The sequence below is a fragment of the Canis lupus genome, chromosome 3, assembly GCF_003254725.2.
Source record: "Canis lupus dingo isolate Sandy chromosome 3, ASM325472v2, whole genome shotgun sequence".
Classification (NCBI taxonomy): Eukaryota; Metazoa; Chordata; class Mammalia; order Carnivora; family Canidae; genus Canis; species Canis lupus.
The window spans coordinates 82,299,003-82,322,340 of NC_064245.1; the positions used below are offsets into that span (position 1 = coordinate 82,299,003).

Genomic DNA, 23,338 nt, shown 5'->3' on the forward strand with positions numbered 1-23,338 from the left:
GCTACACCTGTGGAACTTGCTGGAAATCTGCCTTCTTAGGTATCAGGAGAAGTAGTCCATGGGAAGGGTGTTCACCTCTGTGTGCCATAGAATCTGGGTGGTGCAGGAGGCACACATCCTGGGAGAGCCCGGTGCTGAAGAATAACCCCCGCCCCCCGCCCCTGCAAGACTGCACCCTGGGTGTACTAAAAGAATCTGCTAAAAGGAGCACAGTGAAATAAATAGGGGAAACCCTTTTATCTTGAGCATGTCTCTAACACCAACTCTTGACAAAGACTGATGTTATGCCATCTGGGAAAGGTTAAAAAAAAAAATGTTTTAAAGGTCCAAGTGAATTTTCCCAGAAAAGTCAGTGAAGAATGGATCTGAGAGATCCAGATCCAATAAATTGGTAATTGTGATCCTCCTATTTGGAGGGATACACAGTGTACTACTCAAAAAATACACATTGAACTAAACTCCCATGGTGACTATGCCTACTTCATTGATACATTTGGTTTATTCAGTAGGCATTATTAAATATATAACAGCACTGGCCATATTACATTATTATTTTAATCCCCATACTCACGAAGTACCTGGAACATTTTAAGAGTTCAACAAATATTTATAGAATGCATGACTACAACATAACAAAAGTAAGTTGCCAAATGAAATATGTTGAAATGACTTCAGATGTTTATATTCTTTTTCAGAGAGAGGTAATAAATAAAAGTATAAATAGGTTAAAAACTTGCGTAGGTAGATGTCTGTTGGGACTTTTGTGCTGTAAAATTTAGTTACTGAAATTACTCTAAAAACCATTCTATAAAAATAAATAAATAAATAAAAAATAAAAACCATTCTATAAAAATACTAATTCAGGGGGATCCCTGGGTGGCTCAGTGGTTTGGCTCCTGCCTTTGGCCCAGGGCGTGATCCTGAGTCCCTGGATCAAGTCCCACATCGAGCTCCCTGCATGTAGCTTGCTTCTCCCTCTCTTCTCTCTCTCTCTCTCTCTCTCTCTCATGAATAAATAAATAAAACCTTTAAAAAATACTAATTCATGAAAAAAAATCAATAAGTTGACATTTGAATCCTTCAACTGGAAAAAAAAAATCAGCTATTTATCCAAAACAAACAAACAAACAAACACCAAAACCCAACCCAGTGCTCTAAGATGAAATGAATATTGTACCATTTTGACAATTCTTAAATGTTACTGTTATGTCTTATACATGAAATACGACATGATTATGGTATTCCAAGGAATGAGAAGGACTTTGTAATTCAATATTCAGGGGGAAAAAAGTTGGCCTTAAAAAGAGGACAGCTGCTGTATTTTTTTATTGCAGACAAAATCAGAGAGTGAGAGAAAATCTTCTATATCATTAATAGAATAAAATAAGAAAAGATAGAGTAATAATATTTGTACTCTATAGGATTATGCATTTCATACATTTGCACATATATATCACTTTCTAGTTCCACATAGTGGCCCATATATTAACACTAAGAGGAATAGACAATCTTATTACCTAATCACTACCATTTTGCAGATGACACAACTGAGGAATTTAGAGATTAATCCCTTGCTCAGAGTCCCAGCACTAGTACGGCTTAGGGCTAGGCTTTAAACCTAGGCAGGCTGCTTTCATAGCCTTTTCTCTTAAAACACAACATCTCTATACCAGGCCATATGCTACATAGAAATGCTATGGCCCTGCTTAGGTAGGTAGTGTATCGTTTCCAAACAGGCTAAGTTTATTACTATTTTTTGGTGTTCTAGAGCATTTCAAATCCAGTGCAACCCTCCTTTCCTTCCTTCCTTCCCTGTACCCTTCTATAAACTCCATGCTTCTGCCGACCTTGGCATTTTCTCAGCACATTTTGTCCTTTCTTTTAAACAGATCATTACTGATACTCCATGTCCAATGCTTCCATCACAAATGTTTTTCCCCCCATTTTGGGGGCACCTGGGTAGTTCAGATGGTTAAGCGTCCAACTAATGATTGTTACTCAGGTCATGAGCTCAGGGATCGTGAGATTGAGCCTCATGTCTGGGTTCCTCTCAGCATGGGATGTGCTTGAAGGTTCTCTCCCTCTGCTCCTCCCTGCTCATACTTTCTCTCTCTCTCTCTCTCTCTCTCTCTCTCTAATAAATAAATCTTTAAAATTTTTTTTTCTAGCTACCAAAAGCTTTCCCAAACTTCACACTGGCTCATTCTCACATCCAATTGCCTAATAGATGTGGAATAGCTGTGTCAGGGCCAACCCATATAATGGACTAAATTTAAACTCATGGTCTCTCCCTCCCTTTAGCCCAATGGCCCACAACCCCTTCTCCTTCTATTATATTCTTTCCTTATGCTACTCAGGGTCCCTCATCCGCTTCGTCATTAAAAGTACTGTATAGAATGTGAGAGAAGGATTAATCAAGAATTGAAGTAATTAGTCTGGTTCTTATATGCTAATCCCACTGTGACGACTGTTTTAATTTAGTCTCTTTTCTTTTCCCACCATGGTTTCTGCCACAGTCTTAACACTCTTAACCTGCTTCAGTCTTACAGTCCTCAATCCAGAGAGAAATTCCAATGGCATTAAAATATACAAAGGTTCCTTAATATTTCAGTGAAATTTATAATTCTTAATAACTCACACAAAACCCTGGGCATAATTTTAGTTTCATCTTACACTAATCCTTCTCAATATTCTTTGCTCTGAATTATGAAACCATTTGCAAGTCTGCAAAAGATGCTCTGCCCTTTCTCCTTGATGCCTGCGCATGAACTATTCAATTTACTTCAGTGTCCTCTTTCTCTCTTTTCTTCCTAACTCTTTCAAATTCACTCAGAGTCAGCTAATTTGGAAAGCTTGTCTTCAGTATTTGCAAAAATGAGATATAGGCCTATCCTTTCTATTCTATATCTCTTTAGATTTACATTCATTAATGTGCATCCAGTTTTTAAAATGCATTTAAAACTGATTCATTAAAAATGACATTTTTTTCAAATTAACTTTCATCTTCTTGACCTTACAAAGTAATCCATATTAAATTGTTGCATTTTGAAATTACAGAAACTGTAAGAAAAATATTTTATACCATCAATACAATGAAGCACAGCTGTTCTCATTCTGGTGACATAATTATTCAAAACTATTTTATTTGAAGTCTGTTAGAACGATCTCATGAGTGTATTATGCCCATATTGTTGAGTCTAGATTCTCTATTTTTTAAGATTAATTAATAACAATAAGAGAAATTTTTGTTGAGCATTTATCCACGTAACTGTAGGGAAAATACTATAGGAATAATCTTATTTAATTCCCACAATAATCCTATGAGGCTAGTACTATGTTTTCACACATTTTCTGAAGAAGAAGTTAATATCAGACAGACTAAATGACATAAGCAAGGTCACAGACCAGCAAGTGGGATGCCAGGAGTGAACTTTTTTTATTCCAGAGAAGAGGTGTCTTTTTAACATGAAGACCACAGAAGCTTTTGCTTCTTTCTCCCCAATAGGCTCTGCAAAATGCTGATTATCTGCTTTACTTGTTAGTCTTGGGAATATGTTTGGTTTGTGTGCTTAGCCCTGCAGCTTTTCCTGACCTGTATGCCCTGTCCTTTTCTTTTTTTCTCTCTTCTGTCTAGAATCTTCCCTTACACTGCAGTGATGAAAAACACGATATATTTAACTGCCTCTAGGGAAAAGAGATACTGTGGATTAGTCTTCAAAGGGAAAACACAAACAAATAAACAAAATAAAGTAAAAGCAATCACGCTTTGTGAAGTTATATGAAGTTATATGACAGTTCCTTGGCTGAAGAAATATCATTACTTCTAAATTATGAAATAACCAATTACTTCTAAACAGCACATTATTATACTCTATTTTTAAATTTTTTTTTCTTACTCTACTAAGTTGTTGCCCTTTTGAGTCATTATTGTATTTTCAGAACTGACAAGATACTAAGTATATAGAATAGTCAAGAATTGCTTCCATTAATCAAGCAATAAATGAACAAATACGTGGGCCATATTTTGCAAGAAAGCACATCCCATAGCTCCTGGGGACCACTAGTCTTGCACTCTCAAACACAGACAGTACACAAGAGGAATCTCCTCTTGTGCAAAGTCTCCAAATTTCAATGCTCAGGATAAATGTTTCTTTTTCAACCATTACTATATAAAAGGAAATCCTTCCTGAAATGAAAGACTATAGTAACCAACTATTCCACATGTCAAGTTTTGTTCTTGAAAACAGTAGTCAAGAGCCTTGACCAAACATGTCTCCAATAATTGAGTCCATCTACTCACTAATTCAAAAGACATTACAGAGACTCAGGCTGCAAATCACACAATAATCTTTAACATGTAGACACACTTGGCTTATAGAAGTGTATGAGATATACTTCTCACCTGTTTTGGGTCTACCTAAATAGGTGACATTGATAGAAAAAAAAACTGTTAGTATTAGAGGTCCCTATTCATTTATCTAAAGCGAGGCTTCTCGATTTCAGCAATACTGATATCTTGGGCTGGGTAGTTTTTTGTTGGTAATTATTTGCTGTTGTTGTCCTGGGTGTTGTGGGATGGTTAGCAGCACGCCTGGCCTTTCTCTACTAAATGCCAGGAGCGACCCTTCTGTAGTTGTGACAAACAAAAATGTTTCTAGACATTGCCAATGTTCCTGGAGACATAAACCCTTAAACTTTAGGTCATCGAAATCACCCAAAGTACTTGCAAAAAAAACAGACTGCTAGGTTCCATTTTCAGAAGTTCCGAGTCAGCAGATTTGTGGTGGAGCCCAAATATTTGCATTTATAACAACTTCTCATTTGATCTTGATGATGCAACTGCTATTTAAAGGACCTCACTTTGAGGGCCACCACTCTAAAAAGCAATTCATTTTTGCAAGATAATTTTTTAACTCAAAGAAAGATTTGCTGATTTTCTGGCATGATTATTTATATGTGTTTGATTTGGTTTGGTCTTTACAAAATAGAAACGATTTTAAATCTCAATCATTGTAAGTCAGTCTTGAAAATTAAACCACTGAGAATCCCATGCTCCATTAGCTTATGATACCTTTTACATCTATAATAAGTGAAGTGAATGCATAGGGATGAAACTGAACTAACCCATACCCTTTTCTCAACTTAAGTCAAATAAAATTGTGATTCTGCTACAACCATTCAACAATTGTATCTTTAGCTCTTAATTTAAACTAAACATAACCAAAAATAAATAAATAAAAAATAAATAAACTAAACATAACCAAGTATGTGTCACGGTTACCAAGTGAGCATTGAGAAATAATGCAAAAGGGTATTCCTTAAACAAGCTATTCTGAGCATATATAAAGCCGTACTTATATTGTTTGAATAATTGAAATATAATGACTCTAGAGTATAAATTATTCTACAACACATGAAAAGTACAAGGGAAGCAAACATCTGAATAATTTAGGTTAATTGGAGGTATAGAGAATGTTTCTAACAGATTTCAGCTATCCATTTAAGTGCTCTGATTCACTTTTTCAATCTGTCTTTGTAATCTCAAATTAAAATTTAGAATAAAAAAAGTTAGAATAGAGTCACTATTACATTTGTAAGGGGAAAGAAATTTAAGGTAGTTTTATTTTATCTTTTGACTAGTTATATCTGGTGCTAAGTATTCATAAAGTTTGATATATCTTTACATTTGGTAGCCTAAAGGTGAGAAATGCATATATGTAACCAATTGTTTATTTTTTTCTCATCCAAATAATATAATACCATATGTCAATATAGTATATATGCCAAAATTATATATAATGTAATGATTTCATTTTTCCATTTTCCTTCTTTCTTAGAAATCTGATTCAATATGTTCCATGTATAAAAGTACAAACTAATGTTATATTATCTCAAACAGTAGTTTTACTGTATTTTACTAATATATATATAAAAAAAAAAGTTTCCATGATTCAAAGAGCTTCGCAAAGCCCTGTGTTAAATACAAGCAAATAGTTTTCCTGAAGGCATGGCCTATCTGAATTTTAATATATGACATTGTTTGTATATCTCTCATGATAATTTAGATTACAAAACATTTGACCAAAGTTCTCTTTTTTTAGGACTATCTTCTGGGACCAAAAGCCTTAGGATACTATTTGACAAAGAGAACTTTATAATTTTAAAACCGTGTCACATAATTACCTTCTAGTCTAAGTGAGAGCTACTGTCCCTCTTAGTAAATATAAGGACACTGAAGTTTGAAATTTCAACACATGCAAAGCCACTAAGTAGAAATTTCTGCTATCAGTGTTAGAATTCAAGCTGTTCCACACAGTTCTAGTCTTCCTATCATGCTCTTGATTGTTCAGCAAGCCTCCCATGCTGATGAGCACTCGGAGAGCATAACCCCTACACACCCATGGGGCAGTAATAAGTGCATGAAGATAGTCTGAGTAAGTAAGACAATTGTATACTTGGAAGATGCAAGTTCTAAACGGGTAGTAAGGAGGGCTAGTCGGGCCATATTACTTGATAGGAGTATATTTTTATTAAGAGCTAAAGGAAATGGACTCCATTTAACTTGATTAATAACAATTGAAAAATATATCTACTAACTACATGATAGGTAGGGCTGAGTCAGTTCCAGTACCTAAATCTAAAAAGATTTACTTTTGCCTTGAAGACAGTTTTTTTGTTTGTTTGTTTCTGTTTTTTCTTAAATACAGGGAACTAACCCATCTTCATTTCATACTGAGGAATATTAAATAGTATCATCTGCTTATTTGACATTGTCATTCTGAGGTGAAACATTTAATAATACAAAATCATTAGGAAGCATGGATGTCTTTCTAAATACACTGTGAGCACTTTGTGGGAATGTGCTGTCTTTCTCTTATTTATTATTTGTTGAATGAGTATTACATAACAATCCAAATTTAGGAATTTAATTATGGAAGATATAAAATGTGCTTGGTGAACTGAATTAAAATTTTTCCAGTCCCTCTGGAACCATGGGAGGCATCATTAATAAAGTGTTTTCTTTATCTTCATCCATTAAACTCATAATTATTAACAGCACCCACGATGTGTGACAGCAAATAAAGGCAAAGTCTTTCTCATAGAACTTGCTTTTTTGTGCATGTGTTAGTAAAACAATTGAACTAACAAACATTTGGAAAGGGTTGGCATAGTCAACAAACTGAATGGTTAATGTGATTAGAGCCCCCCCCAGAGATCAAAGGGTAGAGTGAGGCACAAAACACTCAAGCTACGCAAGATTGTCTGCAAGGATGTTGCTCTTTAATCTGAAGACTCTGGGGTGGCCACGGAAATATTTTAGCAAAGTGAATGTCATGAGGAGATTTGAATTTCGAAGACAACTCTTACTGCAATACAAGGGAGGAGTTGGAGGATGCTGGAATGTTTTCTGAGAGATCAGTTGGAGGTTGCTCTTTTAGAGTTGGTTGAGTGGTGACTGGGAGGATGGAAAAAAAACACTATCTGAGGAATAAATCTATCACGCTATGTGATAGAGTATGGGCACTGAGGAAGAAGAAAGGTGTCAAGGATGCTTTAGCTTTTTAGCCTATTGAATGTTTTTCTTGCCTATGACATTATTTCAGAAAGGCGCAATCATTTGTGTGTTTAATTAAAACCATGTTACAGTTTTCTGGTTTTTTAATGGCAAAAATCTAGGATTTTTGCAATGTGAAGGATACTCCAATTAGTGGAACTACATGATACGTAGGGCTGAGTCAGTTGCAGTAGTAGAAGGTCCTGGGGTTAAAATGCACCATGTTAAGTAATGTTATGCCAAGGACAAACCTACACACTATATTCAGGCATTTTTTGGTCCTTTTCGGCTATCCTGGCTTCCCTTTGGCAGTCATACTCTGCCCTGTAAGTGAAGAGGTATTTTCCGAACAATGAAGATGAGTTTATGGTAACCGGGGTTAAACTAATGGAGAGCATTGAATTGATCAGCAGGAAACTCGAGAAAGGTTAAAATAGCCTCCATTTTTATGTTGCTGTACAGTAGTGAGTAATGTTAATTGAATTCCCCTTGTGAGATTCTAAGAGATTTTTCCACAGGATCCTGTGCTGTATAAAAAGGAAACAATGGCTTGTGGTAAAGTTAATTCAAGCTGAGATACATTAACTGCACCACATTATCGGTTGCTAAGAGTGCTATTAACACACATCACCCACTGTGTATATTTGTGAATTAGGAGGTTTCCTTGTTAATGGAAATGAGACACTTTCCTTGAAAATATCAAGCACTGTGAATGTTGAGATTGTTTTTAAGAAGCACAAAAAGGGAAGAATACATGCATTCTGTACATGATGTGGCCCCTCTCCCTTTCGACCCAGCACCATTTTCACTCCTGCTTTGTTTCTCTTTGGACTGCTTGCTGTTGTTGTTTGTATATTTATTTTTCTGTTCTATGTGTGTGTGTGTGTGTGTGTGTGTGCGTGTGTGTGTGTGTGTGTGTCAGTGGTGGGGAATCATTTTGAATAGACTCGCACCATGAAAACACTTGCATTCAAGTGTACCCACCCATTCTGAATTTTCTAAAATAACAACTGCTTGTTACTAAACTTAAACAGAAAACATACTAGCTAAGGAATCCAGAAATTCAAGTTCGATCCTGGCTCTGGCTCTGCCCATATATGTGCCTGTGATAGTGGAAAAGGGCAAAGAAGCAGTATTTATGGAAAGCCTGTAAAATGCCAGGCAGAGGGCTGAGCTTTACTTATGTCCTTTCCTTTAAATTAATTCTCTTTTAGCCTTGGGACCAATATACTATTTTTCCCTTCTCTTTAGGGCTGAAGAATCTGTGACTCAGAAAAAGATAGTTCCTGGGGCCTTGGGTGGCTCAGTTGGGTAAGCATCAGCCTTGGGCTCAGGTCATGATCCCAGGGTCCTTGGGTGGAGCCAGGCATTGGGCTCCTGGCTCCATGGGGGGTGGGGAGTCTGCTTCTCCCTTTCCCTCTGCCTGCCACTCCCCCTCCTTACGTTCTCTCTCTCTCCCTCTGTCAAATAAATAAAATCTAAAAAAAAAAAAAAAAAAAAAAGTCAGTTCCCTAATTAATCTATAAAATCAGTGTTATAGGCTGGGTGAATTCCATGGCCTCTCTAACATAGAATACTCGTATATTTACCCCTTCACTCGCTGCTCTCTACACACAAACACACAGACACCTGCACTCAAATAGCTGCTGTTTTTTTTTTTTTTTTAAACGAATCATTTCATATTTTTGGTCATTGTCTTATTGCAGTGACCTTACATGAAATAAATACTTCGGTATTTTTGTTTGTTTAATTAATCTCCTACTTATAAACTCAGGTTACGCATCAATGTTATCCTACCACATATTCCTTACACTTCACCAAACACCAAAAAGTAAAGCACTTAAAAGCAATAATTCAAAAGTATGTTACTGACATTTTCACACTACATTTGCTTTATTCCAAAAGTGGACCCAGGGTATGAATATAAATGCAATTCTTCACCAATTACATGGAAACAAATGACAGTACAATTACATGATTAAAAATGAATTTTATTTATGCTTTTCCATGCATGAAATCTACATACTTCCTGTCTGGTTTGTCAATAGGCTCAAAAATACTCTTACAGGGCAGCCCCAGTGGCTCAGCAGTTAAGCATCTGCCTTCAGCCCGGGGCCTGATCCTAGAGACCTGGGATCGAGTCCCACGTCGGGCTCCCTGCATGGAGCCTGCTTCTCCCTCTGCCTGTGTCTCTGCCTCTCTCTCTCTCTGTGTCTCTCATGAATAAATAAATAAAATCTTTTAAAAAACACTCTTACAAATGTATAATTACTTTCACCGGTGAATTTCTTATAAAATTTCAATTCTGTGTGGAAAAATTAGCTTCTAGTAGTCTAAGTTAGAAATGGAGAGGAAAAAAAAAAAGAAATGGAGAGGAAGCAACATGAAAGAAATTCAGAAGATGTGTTTTAAACTCTGTAAATGGTTGTCTCTACTACATAGATTATGAAGCCAGTGATACGATGGGAATATAATTTAGTTTATTCATTGACTAAAAAAAAAATGATAGAGTGAATCCTGGTTCACAGATATACCACTGAGAATACTTTCCATTACTATTTACTATTACTTAAACATGTAGAATATATTAAAATATAAAAACCTTTCTGTTGTGTGCATAAACATTTTCCCTAAAGGAAATGCTTTTTGGTAGATAAAGAGAAATAAGCAAAAACTTATCTGGGAGATTTTGTCAGGGGGAAATAATCGTAATAATAGTTTTAAAATAAGAAGTGATCAAACCGAGGCTAAAGCCAGACTACATAGATTTCTGAGCATTCCATGGTATTTTATCCCAGTGGCCCACTTCCTGTGCCAAAGGAGAACCTGCTCACTAGAACCTGTTTTTTGTTTTTTTTTTTTTTTCTTCTTGGGCAGAGATAGAACACATTTTTTTTCAGTTTCTCTCGGAGTTAGGTTTGAGCACATTATAGTTGATAGAATGTGAGCAGAGTAACATGTGCTCTCTGAAGCCTTCGGGACTGGTTCTTAATCACTTACAATTCCCCACTGTCTCTGCCCCACCTTCACCTTCTCTTCTGTGATGCGTCCTCCTGACTATTCTCCTTTTTCTTTTTTATTTTCTTTCTTTATTTTTAAAGATTGTGAGAGAGAGGCATAGACACAGGCAGAGGGAGAAGCAGGCTCCATTCAGGGGACCCTGATGCAGCACTTGATCCCAGGATCCTAGGATCACACCCTGAGCCAAAGGCAGATGCTCCACCAATGAGCCACCCAGATGCTCCTCCTTTTTCATTTTTACTGGCTGGACATCTGGACCTCCTAGCTTGGGTAGGATTAGAAGCCATGAATTCAAGAAGGCAGACCTGTATCACCTGGCTTTCTAAATAATACAGCTTAGAAGAGCCAGACATTAACTGATCTAGAGTTATCTCGGATTGCCTTTGTGAGAAATAACCTTCTATTTCACTTAAGTCGTTATGATTTGGGGGTTCTAATTTCAAGTAGTTAGCCAAGCCTAATAATTAGTATATTTCACTGTTTCTTAATCATAATCCAGAGGATACACATAAAAAGCATAGTCTAACATTAGAACATCAGAAGAAAACAATGGACAAACTAGACATATACACACACAATGCATAAATGGATATGATTTTTGCTAATATAATTAAAAATACATGCACAATTCATAAATGAATATAATTTTGGTTAATAGAATTAGAAAATAAATACAGTATCTATATGTGTTCCCCTAGGTTGCTACCAGATGACCAAATCTAAAAGAACTAGCAAAAAGATGTTAGACTGCTTAAAAAGGACAGTACATGGATGTTCGATGTTCATGAATCACCCAGTCAGAAAACTCATTAAATGAGCAATGTCACTCTCATCCACTTCGTCCTTTCATGGACATTTATGGAAGAGCAGGCTATCCCAAAGCAACCCATTCTGCAAGGGCGTTGCTTCAAAACTAGGTGTTTGGCCCACACTGTGTGATTCAAGAGAAAATAACACAGCAAGCAATGTGTTGTTGGTTTTTTTTTTTTCTTTCTTTCTTACTTTTGACTATGTTTTGTCTCTTTCAGTGCTTATTAGCACTTCCACCAAAATTGGTCAAGGAGGGGAATCTGAAAATCAGCACTTACCGATATTGATCCACGAAACTGTTATTAGTCCCATCACCTTTACTACCTTGCCTGAATGGCCACTCAATGTCAGTCATGTTTTGACTACACCACTCCAGGGCATGGATTCTAATTTGAAAAATGGAGTGAGCATTGGCAGCGGCAAACACGAGACCGCATTTACTGAGCACTGGCAACAGAGAAAAGCCAGAAGATGGTATTTTCAAGGCAACAGTCAATCCATTTGTTGCTATGAAGAAAATGTCTCCAGTATTAAGAACCTCGTATAGCAAAAAGCTGAAAAACATTCATTAACTAAAATCAATGCTTTCCCTTTCTTCCAAACAGCACTGTTTGCTTTTGGGAAGTGCTGAAATTTTCTGCTGCTCAAGAGAATGTGTCTCTACCCTTTGTCAACTATAAACAGTTTATGAAAGGGCTTGCTTTGGTTATTTTAATTGCTGCTTCCTAAGAGACTCACAAATCTTATACAAAAATTTATTTTTATGTTCCATTATAACTATTTACTTTTACTGGCTACTATTAGACTCTGCTGTTTTAGTGGACCAGAATTTTATAGTATTGCTGTGTAGTCCTTTTTGTTATGATTGTATTGCTAGCATAATTGTTTGCATATAGCATTTGTTTAACATTTTTTGAGCACCTACTATGTGCAAGACACTGTAATGGGTGCTGGGGGTATAAAGATAATACGATACAAACCAGTTTCTTATATGAAAGTAAACATGAAGGACACAAACATGAACAAAAGGTCAGTGTCTAAGTGACAATGTCACTTAGGGCAGGGTCTTGTACATGACAGCTACTTTCAGGTTTAAAAAAGAGGGTCACTATGTGATAGATTGTGATGTGTTTATGTCCTAGAGGTCTGCTTGGACATTGAGTATCTCATCTGACTCTAGAAAAGGTATAACTAAAGAAATGGAAGATGATTAATATTAAGACAACATTTTCAATTGTTTTATGTAAAATTTTAGTCACTCATGAAATATTTTCATTTTAATTTGTTAGGTTGACTAACAAATTAGGATTTCATCATATGTCATTGATTTCTCTTATAATTACATACTTGTGTTTTGATCGTGGTTGATAATCCAAGGCCAAGATATTCTTTCATTGTCCCAAATAATCAAAAATGTATTTTTTGATGCAGGTTAAAGATGATGAATCTGCAAATTTATTCTTAGGGCTTCTAAACTTCCTTCAAAGATATTTGTGATATCATTTGTAAATTAGATATCTGCATTGTATATGGCCAAATCTTTATAAAAGTTGATATTCTTTTCATTATTTATATATAAAACACAAAATAATAAATAAAAAGCAAACAATATTGTATAAATGGAAAACTCTTAGATAATTAATCTCCTTGTTTAAAGGATAAGAAAATCTATGGGATTTAGTCTTAGATAATTAATCTCTTTGTTTAAGGGATAAGAAAATCTATGGGATTTACAACAACCCTGGATTCCACCACTCCTGGATTCTGATCCTATGTCTGTCACTATCACTTTAGACTTGTTGGGAAGGTTATCAAGGCATTTAAAAATGTCCACATTGGTAAATGAAGGAGTTAGTTTTATTCTTTGGTTATTTCCAATTACAAACTTCTGTGACTCAAAATACCTTCCTGAGGGGGTTCTTAGATTATTTAGTGCCAGTTTGAACTTGAGTCTGCTTCTCAGATTCAGCATCCAGCTTTCCCTTTGCAAATGCAATTCCAGGGGGTGGAATGAAAGGTATGACCATGATTCTATATCTTCAGAAACTGAAGGAAAGATTCCTGTTCCTTTTGTGTGTTAAAGCTTGTCTGTCTCTAACACACTATTTCCAGGACTTTTTTTTTTTTTCTGACAGTTCCAGAAAGCAGGTGAGAACTATTTCTCTTCTCCAGATCCTAAAGAGTCAGAATTGATTGTGGAATCACATCCTTTTCTTTAGATGCCATGCAAAGTTTTCTTTTAACAGTAAACTGGAAACAGTCTCATGATAAATTTTGGACTTGGCAATGAAACTAGAGTTAAAGGGCCTGCTTGCTGAAGAAACATGATTATTGGAAAGAGCATGGGTTTGGAGTAAAACAGATGTAGGTTCAGATTTTAATTATTTATTTATTTATTTTTGCTACTTACTGAACGTCGGTTTAAATGATCTGAGGTCTGATCATTGGAAATGGGTTTGATAGGGATATTGTAAGAATTAATAAGGGAAAATATTTCAAAGTACCTGAGATAAATGCTAGTGCCTCCTTTATCCTGATTGTTTCTCTTTTTTCCTTCTCTGTGTTTTCACTCTACCCATTTCCAGGAGGGGAAAAAAAAAAAAATATATATATATATATATATATATATATATATATATATATATATAGTGTGTGTGTGTGTGTGTGCATGCTATTTGTTATGTAAATGTTATTGGTTGCTAGAAAGTGGGGTTATGATAATTCAAGTTCTCATCAGTCTTCCTTTCTGAATGTTATGTCTAAGGAAGAATATATGCTAAGAAAAATGGCCACTTAATGAAAATAAATCCAAGTAACTAAATATGGGGAAGGTTTTCATACCTCACAATGAGAGGATTGGTTAGTAAATGTACTGAAGCACCCTGAGTAGTTGAAGGATCAGAAAGTTTTTGCTGTAGCTGTTCTATATGTTAAGGAAACATACCCAATGACTGTTTCATTTCCTGCTCCTTTACATTAATAACATGGGCTTTGGATAGGATTTCAGGAGGAAAATAATTGCATCTCTATTCTTTCCAAAGTAACAATTTAGAGAGGAAAAGTATTAGGGAAAATTATCCACTAACTCTCTGTATCCATTCCCTTTTTAAAGCGTCCAACACTGATAATTGTTCCCTGTATCCCAGGAGTCAAGAAAGTATAAGATACACTTCAGTTATAGCAAAGTTTATTGCAAAGAGATTCTGAGGGAGGATCCGATCATAGAAATTTGAATTTTGTAATTCGACAAGCTAAAATGAAACAGGGCCAAGATTTTAAATTTTGTAGTGCTTAATCAGTAGGGAAGAAGCAAACTGAACCCCTTTAGGAAAGAGAGATAATTCACTCTTCTAAACCCATATCACCTGCATTCATACATGGTTGGTCACATGTCACCTTGATGTGTTTTTCTATAATCATGAGAGTCATGACTCTTATTTATGAAATTAAGCAATTAATATCAGGTAACATTTTAGTGTATTTGCTATAGAATTTTATTTACTGAAACGAGTTAAAAAGCAAAAAACTTGGTTTCATATTTAATAACTTCAAGTTATTTTAATATGGATGAGAATTGGAGAGAGAGATAGAGCCCTAAGTCATCTACTATATAACACCTGCTATGATTGCATTAATAGAGTAAGGTTCTCAAGGAGTTTGCCTGTGGTACATGGAAATAACTTGGACATTCTGAACTCCTTCTTCAGTTTTATTTTATTTTATTTTATTTTATTTTATTTTATTTTATTTTATTTATTTTATTAACTAATTTGTTTTTTTGCAACAAGACAGACTGATTTAGTAATTAAGAGTCAGGCTCTTAAACCAGAATATCAGAGGTCCTCAAATTTTGCTGTATTCTGACTTTGTGATAATGGTCAAGTTACTTCACCCTGTATTACCTGATGATTTTCACCTTAAAATGTGATACAAAGAGTATAAATGTGATAATCTTGTGAGGATCAAATATGTATATTTGCATATGTATAGGACTAATACCTGGGAATATAATGCACTATGAAGTATGGTGATTCTATTATTAACGAAATCACGTTGAAATTCACTTTTAATGAATCCCATTGATACGTGTTTTTTTTTTTTTCTCACCAGTAGATAATAAATGTTAAAAGGGCAAAATTCTTGTCTGTGATGCTATATCATCAGAATTTAGAAGTCCCTGACACATGTATTAAACAAATATATGTTAAATAAGATAAATGTGTGAGTGAATTAAATTTTTAAAAGCATGGGGGCATTATTGCTTATATAAAAATAATTTAATAATCATAACACAATTGCTTATTGATCAATTATTATGTTCCAGTCTTTGACTACATTGTTTAATAGAAATCCCACAGGAAACTTGGAGGTGGTTATTATTATTATTATTATTATTATTATTATTATTTTAGAAATGAGGAATCTGATGTTCAAAAAGATGGAGTATAAGCTCTTCAAGATTGTTTACTAATTATTAGAACCAGTATTTATATCCAAATCAAGTATGACAAATATAGACAAAATATGATTTTGCTCTCATTAACAGAGAATATTACCATTTTCAGATTTCTACAGAAATTTCTGTGCTATAAATTATAATAGCTAAACTGAATTTAGAAATTAGATGTCATTTTAAAGTATAATGTACTTTAAACATGTAAAATTTTTTAGTTTTCAGAAATGAATCTGTCAGTTATATCTCAGCATGCCTAACAAAGGGGAGTCAAAATGGCATCACAGGAACAAGCAACTCCTTAAACTTTAAAAAAGGAAGTTTCATTGATTTTTGTCCTGGCTGAAGGCCGTTTTGAAATAAGTTGGAATGTAGCTCATAACACATATAATAAAAAACAACCAAACAATCAGAAGGCCAAGTTGAAATTATTCAGCAGTCAAAATTTTCAAGAAGAAAAATACACTGTCTGCCATCAAATATAGGGTAGAATTTAATCATTTTGTGCCTGATTAAAAAAACTAGTCGAATAATATCCATCTATTTACAGATAAAATTGATGATTATATATTAAAACAAAGAAGGAAAAATGAAACGTTCAGCCCTAAATAAAATATGTGAGATTCTGGAGTTAAATTTATAATAATATATTCATTGAAAGTTTTTATTTCCTTAGTCCTACTTAGGGGGCACCTGGGTGGCTCAATTGATTAAGCGACGGATTCTTATTTCAGCTCGGGTCATGATCTCAGGGTCGTGAGACTGAGTCCCAGGTCAGCCTCTGTGCTGAGTGAGAAGTCTGCTTAAGATTCTCTCTCCCTCTCTCTCTCACTCTCTCTCTCTCTCTTCTGACCCTCCCCCAGCCCATCCCACCTCACCACACTTCCACACACATGCATCTACATACCTACTCTCTCTCTCCCTCTTCCCTTCCCTCTGCTCTCTCTTCTCTTGCTCTCTTTCAAATAAATACATCTAAAAGAAAAAAAAATAGGAAAAGCCTTTGTAAGATGATAAAAATTAGACAAGAAGGACAGGAAGGGTTAAAACAATGAAAAGCAGCTATGGTCAGATGAGCCTATGTAAGCAGACTGCTCCTTAAACATCTTTTAGTGACCTTTAGATTGCCAAGCATTATCTGTAACAGAAACTTTAGAAATTATACAGTAGGAGGATGTTAAACATTTTTGAATCAATTACATGATGACATTAAAAATAACAGCAAATATTTCATGAAGTCTTAGAGATTTATGAAAAGATCTAAGACAAATGGTGAGAGAATAAAAAATGCTGTTCACTCAGCATCCAACAGCATTTATTGACTACCATGTACCAGCCAGCATGCTAGGGTAGGATTTATAATGACTTCCCTCCTAGAGTTTATAATTCAGTCAAGATTAGATGACTTTGTCAATGATTCAAGATAAGGAGGAGAGGTCACAGAGCAACAATGATAGTTAAGTTTAATAGTGGGAACAAAATTCAGAAATTTTTTGTGATCTTTTGTTTATTTTCCTTGCATATTTATTTTCATTTGGATTACAGGTATCCGTTCAAGACTATAAGGCAAATCTGGGTGAAAAAAATTGGACTAATCCATAAACTATATTATATAAATTTTAAATGACAAGGAGTCAATAATTTAACCAAAACTACTTAAAGTGTAACACTATCCACAAATTAAAGTGAATTCAAGCAGAGCTCTGAGCAACAGTTTCAAAAATTATTTTAGGCACAAAACACTCCAAAATCCCATCTGTTGTAAATATTGGTAGAATGCAACTATTTCTATGAGTTCCCTTCAAAACAAAATGATGACTTATTATATTCTAGTAATTAAACTAGCGGTATCTAGAAATACAATGAGGAATAAAAGATAGTCTTGCCCAGCCCATCCTCATATTTCATTCAGAGCATTAAAATTACATAGATGACAGATATAGATAAATAGATAATAGATTGATAATAGAGACAGACAGATACAATACAATTAAGTATACAGGACTCAAGAGAGAAACAAATTTTAACTTGAGCTTGGAAAGAATGGGGAAGATTTCTTTTAAAATTGCTTCTTTTTTTTTTTTTTTCCTGAGTTTCAAAGGATAGGAGACTTTTCAGACAAGTGCAGTAAGAAAGGTGGACTTTCCAGCAAAAGGAACAGTATATAAAAATGTATATCAAGTTTAAGGATTATAAATGGGTTCAGAGAAGCAGGAACTCTGGAACATATGGGAAATTTATAGTAACTGAATTTAGAAAATTGGAAGTGTCAGGTCTTAGCTTTGTTCTCACATTTATGGTGTTTAGGTGAGAGGGAACTTGCCTGGTTGAGACTGGATTTTATAGAAAGGTCACTTTAGCATCAATGTATAGAGTCATGTGCAAGCAAGAAGAAACTAGAGCCAGAGAAGTCATAACAAGGCCATTAAAATGGTTCAAGAGAAAATTAATAGTGGGATGAAATAAGGCAGTGACAGGATAGGTGAAGGGGGGGGATTAAAACAATTCATTTAAGAAGTTGGACAGGGAAGTATCTTTTTGTCCAATTAGATGTGGGGGCTAATTAAAAACGAAGAATCTACACAGGTGACTCTGAAATCCTCTCCCTCCCCATTAAATGTCAGATAGTGTTCCTAGATGCCCTGAAACTCAAACCCAGGTTATCAGTCAGGGTTCAACCAGAAAAGCAAAACCAGTGGGAGATTATTTCTATCCGTATCAACTATGTCTAACTCTATATCCGTATCCCTATCTATATCCATCTGTATCAATCTATTGCAAGGAGTGAGCTCACGGAATTCCATATATCAGCTGCCAGGAAGGGCCAACTAAAACTCTCAGTTATTGCTGAAGCTGCAGATTATGACAATCTCTCTTACTTGATGTCATATGATTATTGATTTTAATCACATCTACGAAATAGCTTCGCGGCAACACTAGATTAATATTAGGTGAAGGAACTAGGGACTTCAGCCCATTTGAGTTGTCAAAAAAGACCATTACATGCAAATACAGACTTCAACTGAAAAAAAGAAAATTCTTCTCAAAGGACTCTTACATTTCTTGGTTAGAAAATTAAAATGCTTGCTGTGTAATTAATAGAAAGAAAGAAAGAAAGAAAGAAAGAAAGAAAGAAAGAAAGAAAGAGAAAGAAAAGAAAGAAAGAAAGAAAGAAAGAAAGAAAGAAAGAAAGAAAGAAAGAAAGAGAAAGAAAGAAAGAAAGAAAGAAAGAAAGAAGAAAGAAAGAAAGAGAAAGAAAGAAAGAAAGAGAAAAAGAAGAAAGAAAGAAAAGAAGAAAGAAAGAAAAGAAAGAAAGAAAGAAAGAAAGAAAGAAAGAGAAAGAAAGAAAGAAAGAAAGAAAGAAAGAAAGAAAGAAAGAAAGAAAGAAAGAAAGAAAGAAAGAAAGTTAGTTGATCCTGGGGGAAGAGGAAGAGTTGTATTTTGGACTGCTGGTTTGAAGTCACCATGGAGGACCAAAGGACTAAAATAGGTCTAATATTTTAAATGAGTTTAAAAGTTTATGACATATTTTTACAACATACTAATAATATATGAGAAAGAACTTAGCACACATTCCTTAAAGTAGTGTTGTATGGTAGAGAGTGCAGGCAGGTGATAATGGGAAACCAGAATTTTAGTCTTTGATATGAAACAATGTGTTTGGGAAAGATATGTAACCTCTCTGGACTTCCCTGTCTTTGGGAATTAAGAGATGAAACAGAATAGATTGTTATATCTTCTATTGTGTTTGATGATGAATGCTTTAACTCAAATTTCCTAAGTGTAATGATAATCAAAATAATTCTCTTCAGATTTGTTATTAACCAATTCTTTACAAAGAGCCCACAATCGGTAGTGGATAAAATATGGATAAAATAAAAGGATGCATGTGAGAAAGTCAGAGAGGACTGAATGGGAAGGGCTTTCTCTGACTACACCTAATTATTCACCAGCTTTTTTCTTTCTTGTTTTAAATTTTGCATTCATTGAAGAAGACTGGATCTCAATAGACTCAAAATTTCAAAACCTTTTGCTTCTAGGAATACTCCCTAGTGGTCTCATTTTTTTTTTTCCAAATTGTATTGAATTGAAAAAAAAAAAAAAAAAAGGAAGGGAGGGTAAAAAAAGGAGATAGGAGGGAAGGAGAGAGAGAAGGAGAATGAGGACAAGGAAAACGTGAATGAAAGTAAAGAAGAGTAGCTGAGTTACTCCTAAAGGCATAATCAACACTGGTTAGGTGAGCTGTGCCTTTGACATGCAAGACCAAATAGAACGAAACATTTTAAGTTACTGTTGTAATTGAACATTATATCTCATTTAAATCTTCCTGTATAAATTTCTTAGATCAATGGATTATTGTTTGACTAAATGCATGTTGTGTCTGAGCTGCTGAGTTCCTGTTCCATTCTGTAATGCTACCCCTAAGGAGGTAGTTTGCTACAACTTCTGGTGATGTTGGTGCATAAAATATTTTGCCCCCATAAAATACTGGAAGTCTTTAAGTATTGATAATTTCCAAGTCATCATCTGCTGAGACCTGTCCTTGTCAGGCATGCCACAATAGGTCAGCATCACATTTGAAGTAAAATAAGCTAAAGGGCTATTACTGAGCAAGTATATTTTCTCTGTGGCTCTCTCTGAAAAGTTTGTGTCATTTCTCACTGTGATTCCTCATCATATCCTAGCAATACTTATGGACATTTACAATGACGTTCAGTAGGTTCAAAGAAAATTTTCATATGGTACAAGGAACGAAAGTGAGCTAAAATTTCTAGGCTCAGTTTTTCTCAGGAATGGACAAACTCCTTAGACATTAACTTAGTTATCTTCAATGTACATTGTAGTGATAACTACTGAATTGTTTTCCAAGTGGCCCAAGCTCCTCATATTTTGTATGACAATAATCAGAATGCTTTTTGCAAACATAATTCACATAACTGATCCTTTATGCACCTGCTCTTTCTTCTCACAATCATAGTAAGTCACTCAATCACAGCGGGTATTAGGAGCAGGATCAAGTAGAAAATCACTTTGAATTCTATTAAGATATTTACTTGTTTATATTGGCTTTTTATCTAGGCTTACTTTTTTTTTAATTTAAAACTATGGCCTATGAATTGCCATTTTTTTTTAAAGGAGACATTTTCTTTTTTTTGAGGATTTCATTTCTTTATTTGAAAGAAGAGAGAGAAAGAAAAAGAACACAAGACAGGGGGGTTTGCGAGAGACAGAGGGAGAGGAGAAGCAGACTCCCCACTGAGTGGACATCCCAGTGGGGGGTTGATCTCAGTACCTTAGGATCACACCCTGAGGTGAAGGCAGAGTCTTACACCACTGAGTCACCCAGGCGCCCCTGGCATGAATTTTTTACTGCTACTTCAGTTTCTTTGCTTGATGAAGTAAATCAAAGATTGGAATGGTTCGAAATGATGCAAAATGATGTAAAAATGATGTTAATTTCATTATGGAACGTATTTCTGTTTTCATATATTACCATCATTACCTAAATGGATGGGCACTCATTTACAACCTTTAAAATAATGAGGCCTCTTGGTACTCCATCTCCCATTCGCTCTAGGCTGTCATTCAGATTAATTGTAAACAGAATTAGTGATGATATTATCAAAGATTTTACTTGCTCTTAGGGACTGATAATTTCTCTGTGATCATCTTTTTTTGAGGCTATTTAAGGCTTAAGTGCTTTATCACATTGGCACCTTCATCATATATAAGGCACTTTAAGATTTAAAATGACTAAACTTATCTTAAAGATGAACTTGAAATCAGATTTGTTTCCTGAAATAATATTAAACTGGACCACATCATCTATGCGTTATCTACTTATTTTACCACTACCTATGCTCCCACCTTAAACATTAATTTTCACATAGTTAATATTCACCTTATTCCTTTGGGGGCAAAGCTTAAGTCAAGTTACAAAAATATGAAAACAAAATAATGAATTAGAAAACTTGTTGTTTACAATGATACCCACACAGTCACATAAATACTTGATACAGGCAGTTCTGAAATCACAGAGAGTGAGTGACCTATGATTCAAATACAGGATAGAAAAGGCAACTTTATATCACATGATTAGGAACTGTAGTGGAGACACCTACTGATTAAGAATCTATCAATAAATCGAGATACCTAAAATTTTTTCCTTGTTTTCTTTTAATTAAGACATGACACCATCCACTGTATACTGTATTGCTTATGGAAGATAAAAGCTATTTAATATGCCAGCCTCAATTAATTTACTTGATGAGTTACAAAGCAATTTAATAATTTTATATGATGATCATTGTTTATATGGTTGCATTTCCTTATTCTCCTGCACCTTATACCACACGTTCTGTTTCATAATAGATACAAACCAAGATAAATATCTGCAAATGTAGAAATAGAACTTCTGACATAAAGATGTCCTATTTTCTCCCCGTGAAAGGTGGGTGAAGTGGGCACTTTGACAATTTGAGCTCCATTTAATCTATTTTTTTTTCTCTTTTTCTCTCTCATTCTCAGCATTCCACAGCCAATATTTGGACCTTGGGTCACATGGAGTCCATTTGGCCACAGATGATAACTAAATAAGTTACAAATGTGCAATATTATAAAATAAAGTAAAATCACTGGCTGAGAGTCTTCATCACAAGAGGTGAAAGAGGTGGGTTAGTATTTTGGAGATGGTAGTAGTGTAGAGGGCTGTATAGTCCTCACATAATTGAATTCCTAAAAATTATCAAAATAAATCTATGGCATATGAATGTTTATTGAGTGTATGCCTATCTATATATGTCTGTCCTGATTTCTTTCTATATTTCTATATATCATCTATTATCTGTCTATCTCTCCATCCAACCTCTATCATCTATTCATCCATCCATCCATCCATTTGCTTACCTAACTTCTATCTACCTAAAATTAGTTTAGACATACTTTGCCAGAGTACAGCATGCACAGTGTGGACTCTCATGTTCACCCAATGTAGGTTGGCCATGTTTTTTACATTAATGCTTCAGCCAAAGGATACACATGTTGTAGTGTAAAGCCCTGACAGGTTTGTTTTTCCTTTGTTGTAAGGAAGTGCCTCACTCAAGCTTTCATTGCCAAGGCAACCATTTTAAAGATACATCCAACGTTAACAGCCACAGGAGTAGACAAAAGAGCCAGGCTATCCTTGCCCACAGAGGCCCTCTGTTTTAGAGATCTTACTTGATCTCAATAACTGACCATTTGAGCCACTTGCATTTTCTCTCCCCATGTTTTAAATTCTGGCTCTTATGTTTTAAATCAACCAATGAAGAGTGAGCACACAAAACGCTAGGCTTCCACACTTGACCCAAATAAAAGCAGAACCCTGGACCCATGCTCTCTCTCCCTACCTGGGACCTCACTGTATGGCCCAAGGTGTGCTATGTAATTCCCAAGTCTTATAAGGGGAAAAAACAAAAAACAAACAAACAAAAAAAAAACTTTATATTTCCAAAGTTTTT

At 34.9% G+C, this 23,338-nt stretch overlaps 1 long non-coding RNA gene across 7 annotated transcripts in view; it reads left to right on the plus strand.

Annotated features, from left to right (window-relative positions):
* LOC112653731 (uncharacterized) overlaps positions 1 to 23,338 on the plus strand; it is a 79,678-nt gene that overhangs the window by 39,118 nt on the left and 17,222 nt on the right. For 4 of the 7 annotated variants that reach the window (XR_003132455.1, XR_003132457.1, XR_004814655.2 and 1 more), the window contains 2 exons: positions 8,807 to 8,866; positions 22,368 to 22,509. This is a non-coding gene — a long non-coding RNA (uncharacterized LOC112653731). Of the gene's footprint in view, positions 1 to 8,806; positions 8,867 to 11,604; positions 12,048 to 22,367; positions 22,510 to 23,338 lie in introns of those variants that run through there. The other 3 variants (XR_007409974.1, XR_007409973.1, XR_007409975.1) reach the window with 2 other exon arrangements.